The sequence below is a fragment of the Chiloscyllium plagiosum genome, unplaced genomic scaffold, assembly GCF_037043375.1.
Source record: "Chiloscyllium plagiosum isolate Xiang-an unplaced genomic scaffold, Cpla_swu_hap1 HiC_scaffold_5, whole genome shotgun sequence".
In the NCBI taxonomy this organism is placed as follows: domain Eukaryota; kingdom Metazoa; phylum Chordata; class Chondrichthyes; order Orectolobiformes; family Hemiscylliidae; genus Chiloscyllium; species Chiloscyllium plagiosum.
Window position 1 is genome coordinate 54,234,710 of NW_028270143.1, and position 18,654 is coordinate 54,253,363.

The window sequence follows — 18,654 nt, forward strand, 5'->3', positions numbered from 1 at the left end:
CTTACTGAGATCAAACACCTCCTAGGTTTCTGCAAAAGCAGCTATTTAAATATACTTGCTGATCAGATCTTAAAGGCACCTGCTCTGGCAGTACAGAATAAGGGTTTGTTGACCTGTTTATTTTGTGCAATACCTGTCAGTATGACATGAAAAATCTCTGCTGGGCCATCTTTTGATACCATCCACAATTCAGGAACACAGCCAGTTGTTCAAACCTGACCAAACAAGACATCGTGGCAGGAGAAGAACAATGATGTACTATGATCATTGCCGGAGATTGTTCACCAATGTTTATAAAAATCTATAAACAGGAAGGCACTTTCCCCCTTTGCATTCAAGTTTTGAATTCAGTTTCATCCATTCTGTCCTGCTGTTGTCACCCACTATAAGCATTTCATGTACAAGATAATGCCTGGAATTATTCCAAGGCAGTAATTGAATCAAGAGTTTAAGATGATGTCATAAACTGCAGAAGTGAATCAGGAGCAGGTTAGAGCATTTTGTCTTAAGCATTGAAGCCAGATTACAGCCTTGATGTCTCTTCTTATCCTTTGTTTATAATCTGTGTGAAGGCAGAGGGATATTCAGTCTGGCTCACATCTTGTGCCTGCAGCAACTGTCAGTACCAATGCCAACTGTCAGCACTCTGTAATCATGATGATGTCTGCACAAGGAGACAGAGTGACCGTAATGAAGGTACTGCATGCTTAATGAGAAATAATAAGCAGTTGAATATTGGAACATTCCATCTCTGGGATATATTCTAAATCCTTAACTTCTGGTACATTATAGCTTTATCTTGATTTAAATGATTTATACTGATAGCAATATTTGATTATATGTGGGTGAGTAGACTAGCAGCCATTTGTAATGTTAAATTACGTGATCTGAAGCTTACCAGTCAACTCTAGGTTTGAAAGTAAGAAGGACTTGCATTTAGTGCTGTATGTCTCAATAAGCCTCAAATATTAGGAATTAAGTTGGAGTGCATTGCCTGTTGTGAATGTAGATTCCATTATTTACTCAGTGAGATTCTACAAGTAACATTAAATCAAATGTCCACTTAACTATTTTTGTTGTGGTTTTAATTGAGAAAATAATCTTGGCATAGACACTAGGAAAACTCCTTTCCATTGAAAGTATCACTTGAGATCCGTAATATTTCACCCCAAAAACATAGACAAAAGTACTGACTAAACTTTTAATTGAAGGGCGAGACTTTGAACTACGTATAAATTGCTGCATTGGAGTGTCACCCAGGTTATATGAATAAATTGTGCTTAATTCCGATTGGTAATGCTTTTGATATGATATGAAAGATGTGTGCCAACATACACTGAATGTGGGTGTGGCAGCTGTTACAAGTGACCATTGACATTGGCAAGAGATGTGAGACAAACTGATGCTGATGCCTTTTAAGATTTTGATTGGCGAGCTAACAGTGCTATTTTGTGTTTATCGGCAGCGCTCACTGGTTGACCAGTGGGAACCAGGCTGCGATGGTGCATTTCATGGCATCCACTTCTTGTAGGGCAGGGACGTGGTTTTTGAATCATTGATTTGATTCCTTGCTGTCGTGTGAACAAGGTCTCTGGGTTGTGAGCACAAATAGCAAGGTAGCTTTTGTTGTCCATCCCTAATTATCCTTCGGGAGAGGGTGACATGTCACCTTCCTGAACACTGCAGTCCATCCATTGCTGGTGCCCCCACAGTGCAGCTAGGAAGGAAGGACCAGGAACTTTACCCAGTGACAGTAAAGGAGTAATGTTATAGTTCCAAGTCAGGACACTGTATGACTACAAGAGGAGCTTGCTGGTGGTGGTGGTACTCTCATGCAACCGCTGCCCTTGTCCTTCTAGGTGGTAGGAATGATACATTTTGAAGGTCCTGTCAAATGACCGTTGGTGTGTTGTTGCAAGGTATCCTTTTGATGTGAAACACTGCTACCACTGCCAGTGATGGAGGGAGTAAAGGAGGTTTAATGAGATGGACATTTGGATGGCTTTAGTATTGATTGTGTCAAGCTTCATGAGTGTTGTTGGAGCTGCACTCATCCAGTCAAAGAGAGATTATTCCATTACACGCAGGGCATGTGCCTTATAGAGGCTGGACATACTTTAGAGAGCCAGGAGGTGAATTACTCACTGTAGAATTCTTGGCTTCTGGCTTACCCTTATGGCCATTGTATTTATATGGCTAATCAAGTTCAGCCTCTGCACTCCCCCACCCAATAAATTGATAATGGGGGATTCAGCGACCATAATATCATTGTCAATAGGAGATACCTATTGTGTGGGTGGCACGTATAACTTTCCATTTATCAAAGCAAGTCTGAATGCTGTCCAGCTGTTGCTGCATTTTGACAAAGACTGCTCCACTAACTGGGGAGTTGCAAATACTGCTGTACCATTCAATGATGGTTGCAAAATTCCTACTTAAAGTGGAGGGAGGTTTATAAGACCCAAAGATATAGGAGCAGAATTAGGCCATTCAGCTCATTGAGTCTGCACTGCCATTCAATCATGGCTGATACGTTTCTCAATCCTCTTCCCCCTACTTTCTCCCCATAACCCTTGAACCCCTTACTGATCAAGAACCTATCTATTTCCGTCTTAATGACACTTAATGACTTGGTCTCCACAAACTTCTGTGCCAATAAATTGCACAGATTCACCACCCCCAGGCTGAAGAAATTAATCCTCATTGCTGTTCTAAACGATGCTCCATTCACTGTGAGGCTGTGTCCACGTGCACTAGTCTCTCCTACTAGTGGAAATATCTTCTCCATGTCCACTCTATCAAGGCCTCTCAGTATCCTGTAACTTTCAATCTGATCCACCCTGCATCCTTCAACCGCTCCTCATATTACACGCCCTTCATTCCCAGGATTATTCTTGTAAACCTTCTCTGGATCTCCTCCAACACCATCACATCTTCCTTAGATAGGGCCTAAAAATGCTCACAATATTCCAAACATAGTCTGGCCAGAGCCTTACACAGCCTCAGCAGTACATCTCTGTTCTTGTATTCTCGCCCTCTCGACATTTGCCTTCCCAACTGCCAGTCAAGCTTTCATGTTAACCTTAAGAAAATCCTGAGCTAGGACTCCTATGTTCCTTTGTGCTTCAGATTTCCAAATCCTTTCCCCATTTAGAAAATAGTCTTTGCCTCTATTCTTCCTACCAAAGTGCATAACCTCACATTTTTCCACATTGTATTCCATCTGCCATTTTTTCCCCACTCTCCTAGCCTACAGCCTCCCCGTTTCTCCAACACTACCTGTCCCTCCACCTATCTTTGTGTCATCTACAAACTTAGCATGGTGCCCTCAGTTCCTTCATCCAGATCTTTAATGTATAATGTGCATAGTTGTGGCCCCAATACTGACCCCTGCGGAACACCATTAGTCATCGATTGCCCATCCTGAAAAAGATGCCTTTATATCTATACTCTGCCTTCTGCCAGTCAGCCAATGCTCTAAACTAGCTCCTAACACAATGGGCTCTTATCTTATTTAGCAGCCTCCTGTTGCCACCTTACCAAAGCCTTCTGGAAATCCAAATAGATCATGTCAACTGGCTCTCCTTTTCCTAACTTGCTTGTTACCTCCTCAAAGAATTCTAATAGATTTGTCAGGCATGACCTCCCCTTGACAAAGCTTTGCTGACCCAGCCCTATTTTACCATGCACTTCCAAGTACTCTGCAATTTCATCCTTAATAATGGACTCTAAAATCTTACCAATGACTAAGGTCAGGCTAACTGGCCCATAATTTCCCATTTTCTGTCTCCTTCCTTTTTTAAACAGGATATTACATCAGCCATTTTTCAGTCCTCTGGGACCCTATCTGACTCCAGTGATTTATGAAAGATCATCACCAATACCTCCAGGTCACTGAAGATTTATGGGCACTGAACACTGCTGACGATTGATGGGCCTAGGACACTATTCTGATGAACTCCTGAAGAGATGTCCTGGAACTGAGATGACTGACCTCCAACAGCCACAGCCATCTTCCTATGTAGCAGGCATGACTCCAACAAACAGAGAGCTTACCCTGATTCCCACTGATTTCAATTTTCTAGGGCTGTGTCACATCTTTCAAATTTTCAGGCATTGATTTTCAGGCACTGGAGACCCCCTTAGATGAGTTGACCAGGAAGTGAGGTAAATAGTTCATGGACAGAGATTTGTTAAATATTTTGTTAGTACAATCTTCGCAAATCCTTTCTTCACTCTCTGTTTCATAGTTATTTCAATTAACCTGTTTGGATATATTGTGGTACACTTCCAGAATAGATAAGACTTGAATTTGGACTTTCTGGCACAGCAGGTTGGGACACTATCCTGTGCTACAAGTACCCAAACTTTCCCTTTTATACTGTGACACCAAAGGAGTGAAAGTCAATACCATGTGATGTTGTTATGCAACCAACAACTGAACATAGGAACAAGGAATTGCTAGACAAAGGGATGTGCAGCATCTATCTAATTTAACTTCACTCATCCTTCAAGTATCAAAATCCAGCAGCACTCAAGTTGGTCATTCATCGTCAAAAAAATCTCTAGCATTTTTAATTAATCCCAAGACAAAGTCCTGTGATGGAGGGCTTTAGAAACTGGATATCCAATGACATCTGTTCCTCCAAAGCAGTTTTTCTTACCATGTGTAAAACTACTACATCCAAGATCTTCCATATTCTGATACTTGGTACTTCAGGGCAATTTTTTTTAAAAGTTCATTGTGTTCTTGTTTGTGGCCTGACAACATAAGGAAATGAAATGAAATATTGCATAAATAAACAATTGATACAAAAATACACCTTTCCATAAACAAGTCCTCTAACAATAAAATTAATAATGTTTTTTATTCATTCAGGATGATTGTCAGCTAATTTCTCAATATAAGGTGTCATTTTTAAAGTTTGAACAACCTCTTTTGGACGTGAAACACAAGTTAGTGACTCAATGCAAATACATTCTCCCATAAGAAAACTACTTCCAAACACAACGCACCACTTAAAAAAAAACTTTTTTGTCAAAAGGAAAGAATGAATGAACCCTGAAGTAAAGATAGCATTCTGATTGTGGCATTTTATGTTAGTAATTTCTGCACAAAATGGACCCAGTCATGATGTACCTTTTTAAATAGCTATTGGTCAAATCAAATACTAATCATGGTGAGCTCATGAATGTAACTAACAATGCTTATAGCCAATAAATAACATCTTGTTGACATTGATTTCAATAGTTATGAATTTATCTGATATTTATACATTTTAAACAATGTGATTAAATTAAATCAGGCTACAGATGACTGATATGTTGTAAGTACCAAGGTTATGATTGTGCACCAGGCGACTAAGTGGATCTTTAACAAACTGCAGGCAATTTCCACACCACCTGCAGAACAGCCCGGAGGCTGTGACAGCATGGGAGATTACTGCAGTCAGGAACAGATTATAAAGACATTGGTATGTCCCACAGTAGCAGCTAATAGTATTGAGTCATAGAAGGATGACAGCACAGAAGAAGGTTATTCAGCCCGTCGTGTCCATGCTGACTCTCTGCGAGAGCTACTGAGCTAGTCTCAAGCCTAAATAATGTATTTTGGTTCTAACAACTTGCTTGCTTTTACCTTATGCTGCCTCTGGGTTCTTGCTAATTGTTTTAAATCAGCATCTTCGGGTTTTTGATCCTTCTTCCAATACAAACAGATTTTCCCTTTCAACTCCGTCCAACCCTTCACGAATGGAACACTTGTAGTAAATCGTGATTTGATTTGATTTGACTTATTACTGTCACGTGTACTGAGGTACAGTAAAATGTGTTGTCTAATGTGCTTGACAGGCAGATCATGCTATACAAACGCATCAGTAACAGAACCTAATGCAGGATACAATGTTACAGCTACTGAGAAGGCGCAGAGCAAGATCAATATTAACATTAAAGAGGTCCATTCAAGAGTCTGATAACAGCGGGGAAGAAGCTGTTCTTGGGTCTTCTGTCAAGTTTCTCCAAAGAGATCAGTGGTGTCATATTAAATAGGTTTGAAGCTCAGCAAAAGCTATGAAGGGATACTGTTAAGACAATTAAGTGGACAGAAAACGCTGAGTGGAATTAAATGTCAGTGAATGTGAGGTGGAGCATTTGAGTGAGAAAATCATGTTAAAATTAAAATTATATTTTAAATGGAGAAAGATGGTGCATGTGGTCCAGCAGAGAGATTAGCAAGTTCAGTTTCAAAGATGCTAAAGCCATTAAAAATTCACTGAAAATACTACATCTTTTGGCAAGAGTTATAGAGCATAAAAATTGAGGTGTAATATTAATTCTGTAAAACAAAAATCAATAAAACACAAGACTAGCGCATGCAATTTTAAGCTCCAAACCATAATGTGGAAGCAATAGAGATGGGGAGCATAGATTGACAGGAGTAATTTCTGCAATGAGGAAATGCATATACAAAGGAATTCTTGAAAAATTAGGAGTATTTTCATTGGAATGGAAACGATTACATGGTGGTTTGCTATGCGTAATTTAAATTCTGAAAGTTTGGAAGAGATAAACAATAGATTGTTTACAATGCTTGAGAAGTTTAAACAAATGAATGTAGATAAAAATTAGCAGTAAGAGATTCAATAATGACAACAATGTAATTATATCATGCCTTTAGCCTAAGGCACTTCACAGGAATATTATACAACAATGTATTTCACCAAGCCTCACAAGAGGATATTAGGTTCAATAACAAAAATCTTGGTCAAAGAGGTAGGTCTTAAGAAGAGTCTTAAAGGAGGAAAACAATGTAAAGGGATGGAGTGATGTATGATGGAAATTCTAGAGCGCGGAGCATAGGAAACTTAAGGTATATCACCAATTATGGTGCAATATGATTGAGAATGCACAAAAGGCCAGAATGAGAGGAGAGCAGATATTTCAGAGGGTTGTGAAGTTGGAGGAGTTTCAGAGATATAGGAGGGTTGAGGCGATGGATTGATTTAAATACAAGGATGAGAATTGTAAAATCAAGGTGATGCTTAACCAGGAGCCAGTGAAAGTTAGCAAGCATGGGATGACAGGTGAGTGGAACTTGTTATGAATGAGCAACAGGGCTTTGCTTAGCTTCAGGTTTACAGACAGTAGAATGTGGGAGGCCAACCACTAGTACATTGGAATAGTGAAGCCTCAAGCTAACAAAGTGTCACAACTATAATAACTATAATAATTATATCTCGTATTTTGTAAAATAATCTCTATTTAAATATGAACAAGGTGTTCAAAAACATGGCTCCAAATAATCCGACAACTATCTATTGACTTATTTCGACCAGAAAGGTAGGCAGACTGACCCATTATCTCTGCATTAACCATAAAGGGAGACATTTTGAATTTGTTTAACCTTTGGAAAATACAAATCCTTCTAAAGGTATGAAAATTCAAAGTTTCTGAGAAAAACAAGAGATTGGAAGGATGCCCTTAGGGAATTCCAGAGTACCAACTTTGCTTTCTGGAACAATGATTCATAAAAAGTTAACAAAGCAACTGATCTCAAATTTGATTAAGTTCTGAGCTTTGAAAAGCAGGGTCAGAGAGGAGGCTGTCAAGAAGGAGATGGAAAAAAGCCAAAGCAGCTAACAATTGCTAGACTGAGCCAGTCTACAAAAACACCATAAATGCTTCAGTCTTCCCAATACTTCATTGGAGGAAATTTCTTCTCATCTAGAAGCAGATGTCAGATAAGCAGGCTTATAACCTAACTACAGTGGAAGGACTGAGAGTACAGCTGGGTCAGGACAGACAGTGAAATGCGAGAGTGTAAGCTTATTACTGAAGAAAGTGAATTAAGGAACATCCATGCTAACAGTTGAGACAAAGTTAGGTAGGTGGCTGGAGATAAAGAGATTTGCAGGCCCAGAAGGCTATGTTAACTGATATTAAGTTAAAAATCACACAACACCAGGTTATAGTCCAACAGGTTTAATTGGAGACACACTCGCTTTAAACCTGTTGGACTATAACCTGGTGTTGTGTGATTTTTAACTTTGTACACCCCAGTCCAACACCGGCATCTCCGAATCTTAACTGATATTGTGCAAGATAAATGTTGACACTGGGTATATGGACCAATTGCCAATTTCTGTTTTGTATTGTCTAAACAGTTCTAATCAATTTCTCATACATTTGACTTTGCTACAAACATAGTGGTTGTCACAATATGTGGTATTCAGTTTCATGTATAGTACCAAGCTTTAAAGATCTCCACCCCCTCTATTTGGACCTCCTTGGTTATTGTTCTCTGTAATTCCTGCTGCTCCTCCTACCATTTATCAAACAATAGATTTAATGCTGCATGCAGCTTGTCTAAGCCTCCAGTAGTCAATAACCATTGTGCCATGTTGTTGACCAGCTGACCTTTGCCTGTTCCCTGAGAACACTAACCTCCAGTTTAAGTGGAAGTGATCAATGAAATATGAAAGGAGAAATTCTCTTGGAAATCTGCACATTTCCCCTTTAATTGATGTTTATCGAACGGCTAACATTAAAAACACAGCACCGTATATATACTGTGTGTGACATCCTTTAGCTGTGATTAAGCATGTCTGGAGCTCCACTATTTTTTACTGAAAGATCATAAATTCAATCTTCAAAATATGGTAATGTGTCCTATTGTAAATAGAGCATGAACATAATGGAATTAAAAGTACCAGGGTGTCAATGTAAATTGTGCAGTAAGCATTTTAAAATATCTTAACTATCTCTATGCCAAGCATACCTAATATCTCCTCTATAGCAGGGAGAACGGTCATTGCTCTTTTTACAGCATTTCTGGGTCCAGTTATAAACATTTGTTCTCCATCCATTCAGATTTGCCATCTGTAACAAAACATCTTTGTATTTAAAACTGGGGAACATCTATTTTTGGAAGTGTTGTGTTTAATTATGATTGGAAGATTCAATCTAATATTTATAATCTACAAACTAACAAATGTGCATTAACTGAAATAGACTGAAATTAACTGGTGACACAATAGCAACATGACAGCTACCATTTGACAAGTCAATAAACATTCCGAGATTAAAAATATTTGCAGTTGTAAGTGGAGATAACCATATTTTTTTTGTGTTCGTTTTAGCTGCACAAGCTGCGCAATAGATGAAAAATATTTGTTTTGGATTTCCTATTGCATACTTTCAGCATTATCTTAGCTCCATAATTCATGTTGTGAATGATCACACCTCTCACACAGCTGTCTTCTGGTTAATCTATGAGGCCTCCTACTGGTTGCAAAGGAAATCATGCCAATGGACTTACTTTTTACAAAAAAAAATCCACCACTTAATTATTGAAACTGTGCAATTAGTCAGCGGGGAATGAAGACTGATACGTCCAAGACTGTGATCAATAACTTTCTCCAATCAATCGTCACCCAGAGGCTGGTTTAGAGCTTCATTATCTTCATAGAATGTTAAGAGAACAACTATTGATAGATGCATAGGGACACTGTTGAGTACAATATTTAAATATACCATTTCTCTGAAAATTACAGCAGTTGTCTACCTATTGCTGGAATAACTACCTGCAGTTTTACCACAGGAAATATTGAAGCGACAAACAGAGATGACTGGAGCAACACTTCCTGACGCTGTCCCCTCTGGCTGGTTGCCGACAGACACATTTATTTGATCTGCAGTCATGGCTTGCAATTAAATGTCATTTAACCATGCTAAGTATAGCTCTTTCAAAAATAAAATAACGTAAGAATTAGTCTATGTTCTCTATTGCTCCAGCATTTCCCCAGTTTAGAAACCTATTTTGTTTTCAGGTACATAAGCAACCTGCACAATTGCTCATTAACCTCTTTTACACTACATTCCAGGCTAAAATAAGCCATCAGACTCAATGTGGGATATTTAATTGACAGCGGCGCTTTGGGAATGAACCTATGAATCCTATTAGAGCCAAATTCATTATTTTAAGACCACCCTTAGGATGCAAAGCTCATAATCTGATCCTCAAGAGGATGCAGCTTAGGGGCTTCATAACATCGCAGGCTCCAAATCATCAGATTTGCTGTAATTAACCTGAACTAATTGTGTCAGGCATCAGGTCGGCCGCCCAGGCCTGGTTTCCAGCAATACTCCTGTCTTCAGGGTGGTATTAACTGAAAGCACTAATCACAATGTGCAACTTGACATTCCATCTGCTTTTCTCCATCTCAATGAGGCAAAATCTTGCTTGTTGCACAGTTAAAATTGCTATGATTTTCTGAGGTTGAGTATAATTTAAAATATTCAGGCATCGAAATAAAATCCAGGGAAGAATCTGTGACAGTGATTTCGTACAGCATCAGATAAGTTGGGAGACATGGAATTAAATCTCAACCTGGATTCTTTTTCTCCTCCCCAGCTTACATTGTTGCTCACCAACTCAGCTGCACCTTCTAGCAATTAAATAAAACCGAACAAACAAAAGAGATTTACAGTTTTGGGGCTGGTCAGATTATCATGGAAAACAGGGATTGAATCGTGTGGAGATGACAATGATGGAGGAAGTGGGAGCCCTGCATTTCCTCTTTTTGGGAAGGCTAGCAGCATCTTGCACCACTCAGGCACTAAATATAACAACACTGAACCCTTTCCATGGATCTAGAACCCCAGGGAGTGCCATACCCTGTCTGCCAAGAGCTGTAGACAACCAGAGGCTGGCAGCTCTTCTACACCCAGCATGCCAGTGGGGAGGCAGTCTCATACCCATCAGAGAGCTCAGATTGAGGAAGGACCCAGGATTAGGCGGGTGATGGTGGTGAGTGGGTCAAGAGATGGGATTTGCAGGGGAGGAGGTTTCAGCAGCAAGACTAGGGTGTCATAGTGGACTCTACTTCCCAATGCCTGGATCAAGCAGTGAATGCCTTCTAATTAGGGAATGCTGCCTCCAACTGGGAACCTGTAAGGATACACACCAGGGCAAGTTCAATGCTCTTCACATAGCAAGCCCCTCACCCCTAGCAGCAAGATGCCAAAGGGCCTTAATTGCCAGCAGAGTGGGAAAGTCATCCATACACCATCCCCCCCAGGATTTAATTGGGGCAGAAGCAGGAAACACCTTCCTACCCAATTAAATGCCCCCTGCCACCAAACACACCCATTGGGAGTGGGCAACTCAGGAATCTGCCAATAGACTTGGGGGAATATTGAATTTGCAGGAATGGCCAGTAATTTTCACACAATTGTAGATGAATCTGAAAGGGTTTGGAAAGGTTGATACTCAATTGAGAGCAATAAACGGCTCCCACTGTGGTATAGACTTGGTCAGAGTAAAGAGGAGCTAGTTGGAGATTGCACCCTCCTAATAGTTTCTGTACTAATGTCAATCATAGTCAAGTTGCCTAGCAAAAGCTGCAGTAGTGAAATGAACATGATATTACTTACTCAAGACTTCTGTTTAGACCAGAAAGAATTTCCTAATTCATATGTGACCACTTGGATTGAAGAAACTCACATACAACATGGTAGCAATAATGGTCTGTGCCAGGATAGAGTGATCAGCAGTGAGCAACATTCCTTCAAAGCTGTGCGTGCAGCCACTCAGATGTTCTATACATGGGGATCAGCATTCGGCACGCTGTTTGTGGGATTAACTTCCAGTTCGGGAAGTTGCTGCTGTGCACAGACCCAGTTAGAGAGAATATTGGCAGTGACCAAAACTTTTTGTAAATAGTACCAGCTATGACAAACTTAAAATCAGAAATTGCTGGAAAATTGCAGTACTTCTGGCAGCATCTGTGGAAAGGAATCAGAGTTAACATTTCAGGTCCAGAGACCCTTCTTCAGAACTGATGGAAAAGAATGGGTTTTATGCTGAAGATTGGGTAGGGGTCGGGGGACAGTAAACGACAGGTGGAGGTAGAGTTCTAAAAGAGAGAAAAAGTGTTGGACAGACAAAGGAGTAATTAATACCTGCTAATGGCTGTTCTTAGTAGCTGACAATGGGTAGTGTGTGGCAGCAGCCCATGTGATGCCAAGGGCTGGTGTGTGGGGTTGGGAAAAAGCATGGGGAAAGCTGGTCAAGCCTTAAAGTTGTTGAACTGGATATTAATTCAAGAAGGCTGTCAAGTTCCCAAACAGAAAATGAGGTGCTATTCTTCCAGGTTGCACGGAGCTTTGCTGGAGCACTGCAGCAAGCCTGAGATAGAGGTGCTGGCCAGGGAGCAGGGTGGTGTGATAAACTGGCAGAAGTCAAAATTAGAGTGGTGCTGGAAATGCACAGGAGTTCAGGCAGAATCCAAGGAGCAGGAAAATCAACGTTTCGGGCAGGAGCCCTTCATCGGGAATGAGGCTGGAAGCCTTGGGGGTGGAGAGATAAAAGGGAGGTGGTGGGGCAGGGGAGAATGGAGCTGGGAGTACAATAGGTGAATGGAGGAAGGGGTAAAGGTGATAGGTCGGAGAGGAGGGTGGCAAGTCTGTTTTGGGACATGGTTGAAGAGCTTCAGGGCAGAGGAAATGACCTCGGGATTGCAGTGAGAGAGGGACTCACTGAGATCTTTGTAAGGAGATGAGGAGAACTTCTTCAAGGTAGTCATCCTTGCAAGAGGATTCATAGTAAGGTTAAAATCAACTAAGCGGAAGTGAGGATGCAGATGCTGGAGATTAGAGTCAAGATTAGAGTGGTGCTGGAAAAGCACAGCAGGTCAGGCAGCATCTGAGGAGCAGGAAAATTGACGTTTCGGGCAGGGGCCCTTCATCAGGAATGTGGCTGGAAGTCTTGGGGGTGGAGAGATAAATGGGAGGGAGTGGGGTGGAGGAGAAGGGAGCTGGAGTACAATAGGTGGATGGAGGAGGGGGTAAAGGTGATAGGTCAGAGAGGAGGTTGGCACGTCTGTTTCTGGTCATGGTTGAAGAGCTTCAGGGCAGGGGAGATGACCTGGGGTTTGCAGTGAGAGAGAGAGACTCACTGCCAGGCAACTGGAAGCTCAGTGTCTTTTGTATGGGGGCAGAATGTAAATGTGATGTGAAGTGTTCACCTAGTCTATGGCTTTGTTTCCTCAATGTAGAGGAGACCACATTGTGAGAGCATTGTGAGAGACTAGATTGATTGAAGGGAGAGAGTGAGCACTGCTGATGTTGAGGATCAGATTGAGTAAAATGCAGCTTTTAGATTGAGTGAAGTGCAGATAAAGTGCTGCTTCGTCTGGAAGGCACATTGGACCTTGGCTGGTGAGGGGGTGGAGGTGAATGGACAGGTATTACATCTTATACAGTTGCAGGGGAAGATGCCAAAGGGCTGTGGGGGAGTGTTGGGAGTGAAAGAGGAGTGGACCATGGTGTCCAAGAGAAAACAGTGCTTGCAGAATGCTGACAAGGGAGGGGAGGGGAATATATGTCTGAAACTTAACGTAGGTTTTATTCATGTGACATACAAATTTTGCAATAATGGAATAAGTTTTATAATTATAAGTAGTTAGAGCATAAAAATGGATTTCTTATTCCATACTAGTGTGGTAAGTTATCCTTATGATCTTCACTGAGATCTACCTTTCCTTTTCAAGATGAGGATTTCTCTTTGCCCTATGGACTATCCCTCATGGACTGAAATTGATTCTGGAAGCCAAACCGAGTTTTATGGACCAGCTCATGCTCATCAGCCACTTCAGCTGCTACCCTTGTTATTTTAACTCTCTGCTCTTCCACATGAGTTTGCACTACTTCAGGCAATGAATTTTTTAAATCCTCCAAAATAATTACCTCTCTAAGGGCATCATAGGTTTGCTCGATTTTTAAAGCTTTTATCCATCTATCAAAGTTACTCTTTTTTATCCTTTCAAACTCAGTGTATGTTTTACCTGGATCCCTCAAGCTCATATACACTTAAATTGGCTTTTTTCACCTCCTCATACTCAGCAGATACCTCCTCTGATAGAGATGCGAATACTTCACTAGCCCTTCCTACAAGCTTCATTTGGATCAACAAAACCCACATTGCCACTGGCCACTGCATTTGTTTAACCACCTTTTCAAATGAGATGAAAAAAGGCTTCCACATCCTTCTCATCAAATTTAGGCAACGCTTGAACATAAGTAAACAGTTTCTCACTTGGCTTCTGACTACCAAGGGCTTTCTCACCTTCACTCTCCTTCTCACTAAGGTTACCTTCAGCCTTCATCTCCAGGCTTTTAAGCTGACTTTCCTTTTTAATGTGTCGGTTTTTGAGGTTCAAAAACTCCCTTTTCCCTCTCTTCTGTTGCTCTCTCTTTTTCCTTGTCTTCTGCTTTTAATCATAACTCAAACTGTTTCATTTCTGCTCCCCTTTCCTTATCTCTTGTGTCTAACTCAAACTGCTTCTTTTGCAATTAAATTCTTGTATTCTGCACAGGTTCTGATGATTTCCCCAGCAAGTTTCAATGCTGAGCGACTGGTGTAATTATTTCTCCTTTCCTCACAGAAGCAGGCACGTCCAATTCCAGCTTGTCTGCTCATTCCTGCAGCTTGGTCTTATTCACTTTTTGCAAAACCTCCAAGTCACCACATCCACTTCCAGAAAACCTTTGGCGACTGAAAGAGCAATTACTATCCCAAGCTTTGTCTACCCAACCAAGCCCACACCCGAAATAAAGACACTAGTACCTTCCACTCGTTGTTTAAAATCCTGCAAAGAGCCCCCATCTGTTATGGACTAGGCCAGACCACTCAAAACATTCTTGAACAGGCAACCCAGACCATAACTTTATAATTTGTTTCGGTAAATGTACGATGAAAATTATCCGGAGTCAGTTAGCTTGGTTGACTACCAGGTTTTGAAACAGACAAAAATGTATTCATTAAAGTACTCAATGAAACCCAAAGAACAGAATAAAGAAGCCCTACAGAACTCAGTCTATCCAAATTAGACTTAATTATGCTGTTCCGAATATACAGAACAGTCACACTAAGCAAACCCCCTTTAAAAAAAAGTAAAAATGGAACACATGCTTACAAGTTGAAGTTAGAAGAGCAGAAGGGGTTTGCCATCTGTTCCCACACAACTCACTATTGAATTCCTAACTAGTTCTGGACTGAACTGTTCAGCTAGAGAGCTGACCACTTCCCTTTCACTATACAGGTCACTTCTAAAACATGACCATTTTGGCCTGAAGTCTCATCTGTTTACATGAAAATAAAAAGGCCTCTCAATACCGTTTAATCTTTGTACCAAACCAGTCTAATCAAAACTGGGAAAGGTTTATGACCCCTCTGAAAAGAAACAAGGACATCGTATCCTTGAGAAAAGGAACAGTTTTTAGAAAGAAAGGGACCAGCTTTGTGACACTAGACCATTTTGGGTTTAAAGGAACTCACATACAACAATTTGCACTTAAGGTACTACTTAAGGTGAACATGAGGAAAACCGATTCATCCTTTTGTTTTGAATGGATCTCCTAAAGATTTGACAAAGAACAGAGGAGCAAAAAAAAAGCACTTAAAATTACTGTAAAGATAATTTGTTTTGAACCTGAGAAACAACTTTGAATGGAAAGTGACTACATTATGACAGTTTTGATTATAATATTAAAAAATCTCTTGTGTATTGGTGGGAAGAACGTTATACTTAAGTAGCGCCAATCTGGTATCCCACCATGGAAGTACCCACAATTAAACGTAAGTTGCCAATGCAATTCAGAAAATCCTTAAAGATTTGCACTGGTGTAATGGAACGTGTTGTTCTAAGGGATTAAATCTTATTCAGGGCGCACAACAAAGGACAGACCAATATGCCCTAAAATCCGCTTTACACTGCAATCAAAAGAGTTATCTTGTCCCAACAGAATGGGCTGGTAAAATGAACAAAAATATAGTAGACATTAAATTCACAGTAAACACCAAAGGAAGGAAAACTGTTTAAATTTGAAATTTTACAATTAGTTCGGATTTATATAAAAATATTTAGTACACTTTCTAGATTTTTTTTCGTAAACTCAGTTTTAAGGGGACAGTGTTTCTGACAACATTAATTTCACTGAATAGTGATGTAGTATGCATTACTGCCTGTTAATCGTAACCAGTACAAACACTCGGCCTGGGAATTGGATTTGGAGGTCAGCGGCAACTTGACATAGCAGTAGATTTGCTCCCTCCATCCCTTCGGTTTAATCACAAGCAGATGATGATGATGTTTTGAGAATTGAACCTTATTTTAAAAACCCTTATACAGAGGAACCTCGATTATCCGAAGGACACAGGCAAGAAATATTTCGTTCGGTTAACGAAATTCCGAATAATCGAATATCGGATAATATAGTTTAGCCGAGCATCGGGACATGGCGATCTTGCTGGATAATCAAATATTGAGATAATCGAATGCTAGATAATCAAAGTTCCTCTGTCTATTGATGTTTTGAGTTTGCCCATGTATTTTGGTCCTGCATTTTCAGTCTGAAAAATTTTTTAATTTCAAAAATATACTTTATTCATAAAATTATTTGGATCGCTATACAATTGGTCAGGCCATTCTTGTACACACATTACATTGCTTTACATACAGACATTGAAATTTATTTTTCCTATATACAAGTCTGTACATTTACTATCCAGCTCTTCTGCTGAGGTGTCCGCGGAGCCCAAATGACTGGGTTCTTCTTAGGCAGGCAGATGTTACACGGTGGTCTTTCTCCACAGCGCCTTGGCGGCAGCTGCCCCAAGCTTCAGCGCATCCCTCAACACGTAGTCCTGGACCTTGGAATGTGCCAGTCTGTAACACTCAGTCGGGGTCAACTCCTTCAGCTGGAAGATCAACAGGTTTCGGACAGCCAAAGTGCATCTTTCACCGAGTTGATGATCCTCCAGGCACAGTTGATGTTCGCCTTGGTGTGCGTCCCGGGGGACAGACCGTAGAGCACGGAGTCCTGCATCACAGCACTGCTCGGGACGAACCTCGACAAACACCACTGCATTCCTCCCCAGACTTCTTCTGCATAGGTACATTCCAGAAGAAGGTGTGTGACAGTCTCATCCCCCCCCGCAGCCGCTTCGAGGGCAGCGTGCGGTGCGGCTGAGAGTCCGGGCGTGCATAAAGGATCTCACAGGCAGAGCCCTTCTCACCACCAGCCAAGCCATGTCTTGGTGCTTGTTGGAAAGTTCTGGCGATGAGGCATTCTGCCAAATGGCTTTGACAGTCTGCTCAAGGAACCGCTCAATAGGATCTGCCCTCTCCTTTTCCCGAAAGGTCTCAAGGACATTACGTGCTGACCACTTCCTGATGGACTTGTTTTTTTATTTCAAAAATATACTTTATTTATAAAATATTTTGATGATCTGTACAATTGGTCATGCCATACATACGTAAACATTCCATTTCTTTGCATACAGAGACAGAGTAATCATTCATATATACAGGTCTGTACGATTACTATCCACATATTTAGCTGAGGGGTCAGCTGAGCCCCCTTACTGCGTCGGCCCCCAGTGCTTAGGCAGGCAGACGTCACACAGTGGTCTTTCCCCACCGCTCCTTGGCGGCAGCTGCCCCAAACTTCCGCGCGTCCCTCAACACATAGTCCTGGACCTTGGAATGTGCCAGTCTGCAACACTCAGTCGGGGTCAACTCCTTCAGCTGGAAGATCAACAGGTTTCAGACAGACCAAAGAGTGTCTTTCACTGAGTTGATGATCCACCAGGCACAGTTAATGTTTATCTCAGTGTGCATCCCGGGGAACAGACCATAGAGCATGGAGTTCCGCGTCACAGCGCTGCTAGAGACAAACCTTGACAAACACCACTGCATTGCTCTCCAGACGTCTTCTGCATAGGCACATTCCAGAAGGAGGTGTGTGACAGTCTCAGCCCCCCGCAGCCGCTTCGAGGGCAGCGTGCGGTGTGGCTGAGAGTCCGGGCGTGCATAAAGGATCTCACAGGCAGAGCCCTTCTCACCACCAGCCAAGCCATGTCTTGGTACTTGTTGGAAAGTTCTGGCAATGAGGCATTCTGCCAAATGGCTTTGACAGTCTGCTCAGGGAACCGCTCGATAGGATCCACCCTCTCCTTTTCCCAAAGGGTCTCAAGGACACTACGTGCTGACCACTTCCTGATGGACTTGTGGTCAAGGTGTTTTTCTTCATAAACTTCTAAATTACTTGGAGCGTTCCTCAGCAGCGAGGCCAGGCCCATCCTTCGCAACACTGGGGACAGGTAGAACCTCAGTACGTAGTGACACTTGGTGTTTGCGTACCGGGGATCCATGCACAGCTTGATGCAGCCACACACAAAGGTGGCCATCAGGGTGAGGGTGGCATTGGGTGTATTTTTTCCCCCGTTGCCCAGATCTTTGTACAGCGAGTCCCTTCGGACCCAGTCCATCTTTGACCTCCGTACAAATTGGAAGATGGCCCGTGTGACTGCAGTGGCACAAGTTCTAGGAATAGGCCAGACCTGTGCCACATATAACAGCAATGACAGTGCCTCACACCTGATGACCAGGTTTTTCAGTTGGACTTGTGGTCAATTTTTTTTATTTCAAAATATACTTTATTCATAGAAATAAATCTTTGGTACTTGTACAATTTGTCATGTCGTTCATAGATATATCCATTGCGTGTCTTAACATTACAAAGAACAGATTGAATTACTCGAATTTACAGTTATCCTACTTACAGTTCCCTTTATTAACCATCCAGTCTCTT

The 18,654-nt window shown here is 41.4% G+C and overlaps 1 long non-coding RNA gene across 1 annotated transcript; it reads left to right on the forward strand.

The window, feature by feature from the left end:
* Positions 1–577: 577 nt before the first annotated feature.
* LOC122549877 (uncharacterized) lies at positions 578–5,236 on the forward strand. Its single transcript, XR_006311691.2, has 2 exons — positions 578–696; positions 3,808–5,236. It is a non-coding gene; the product is annotated as an uncharacterized LOC122549877 (long non-coding RNA).
* Positions 5,237–18,654: the final 13,418 nt, after the last annotated feature.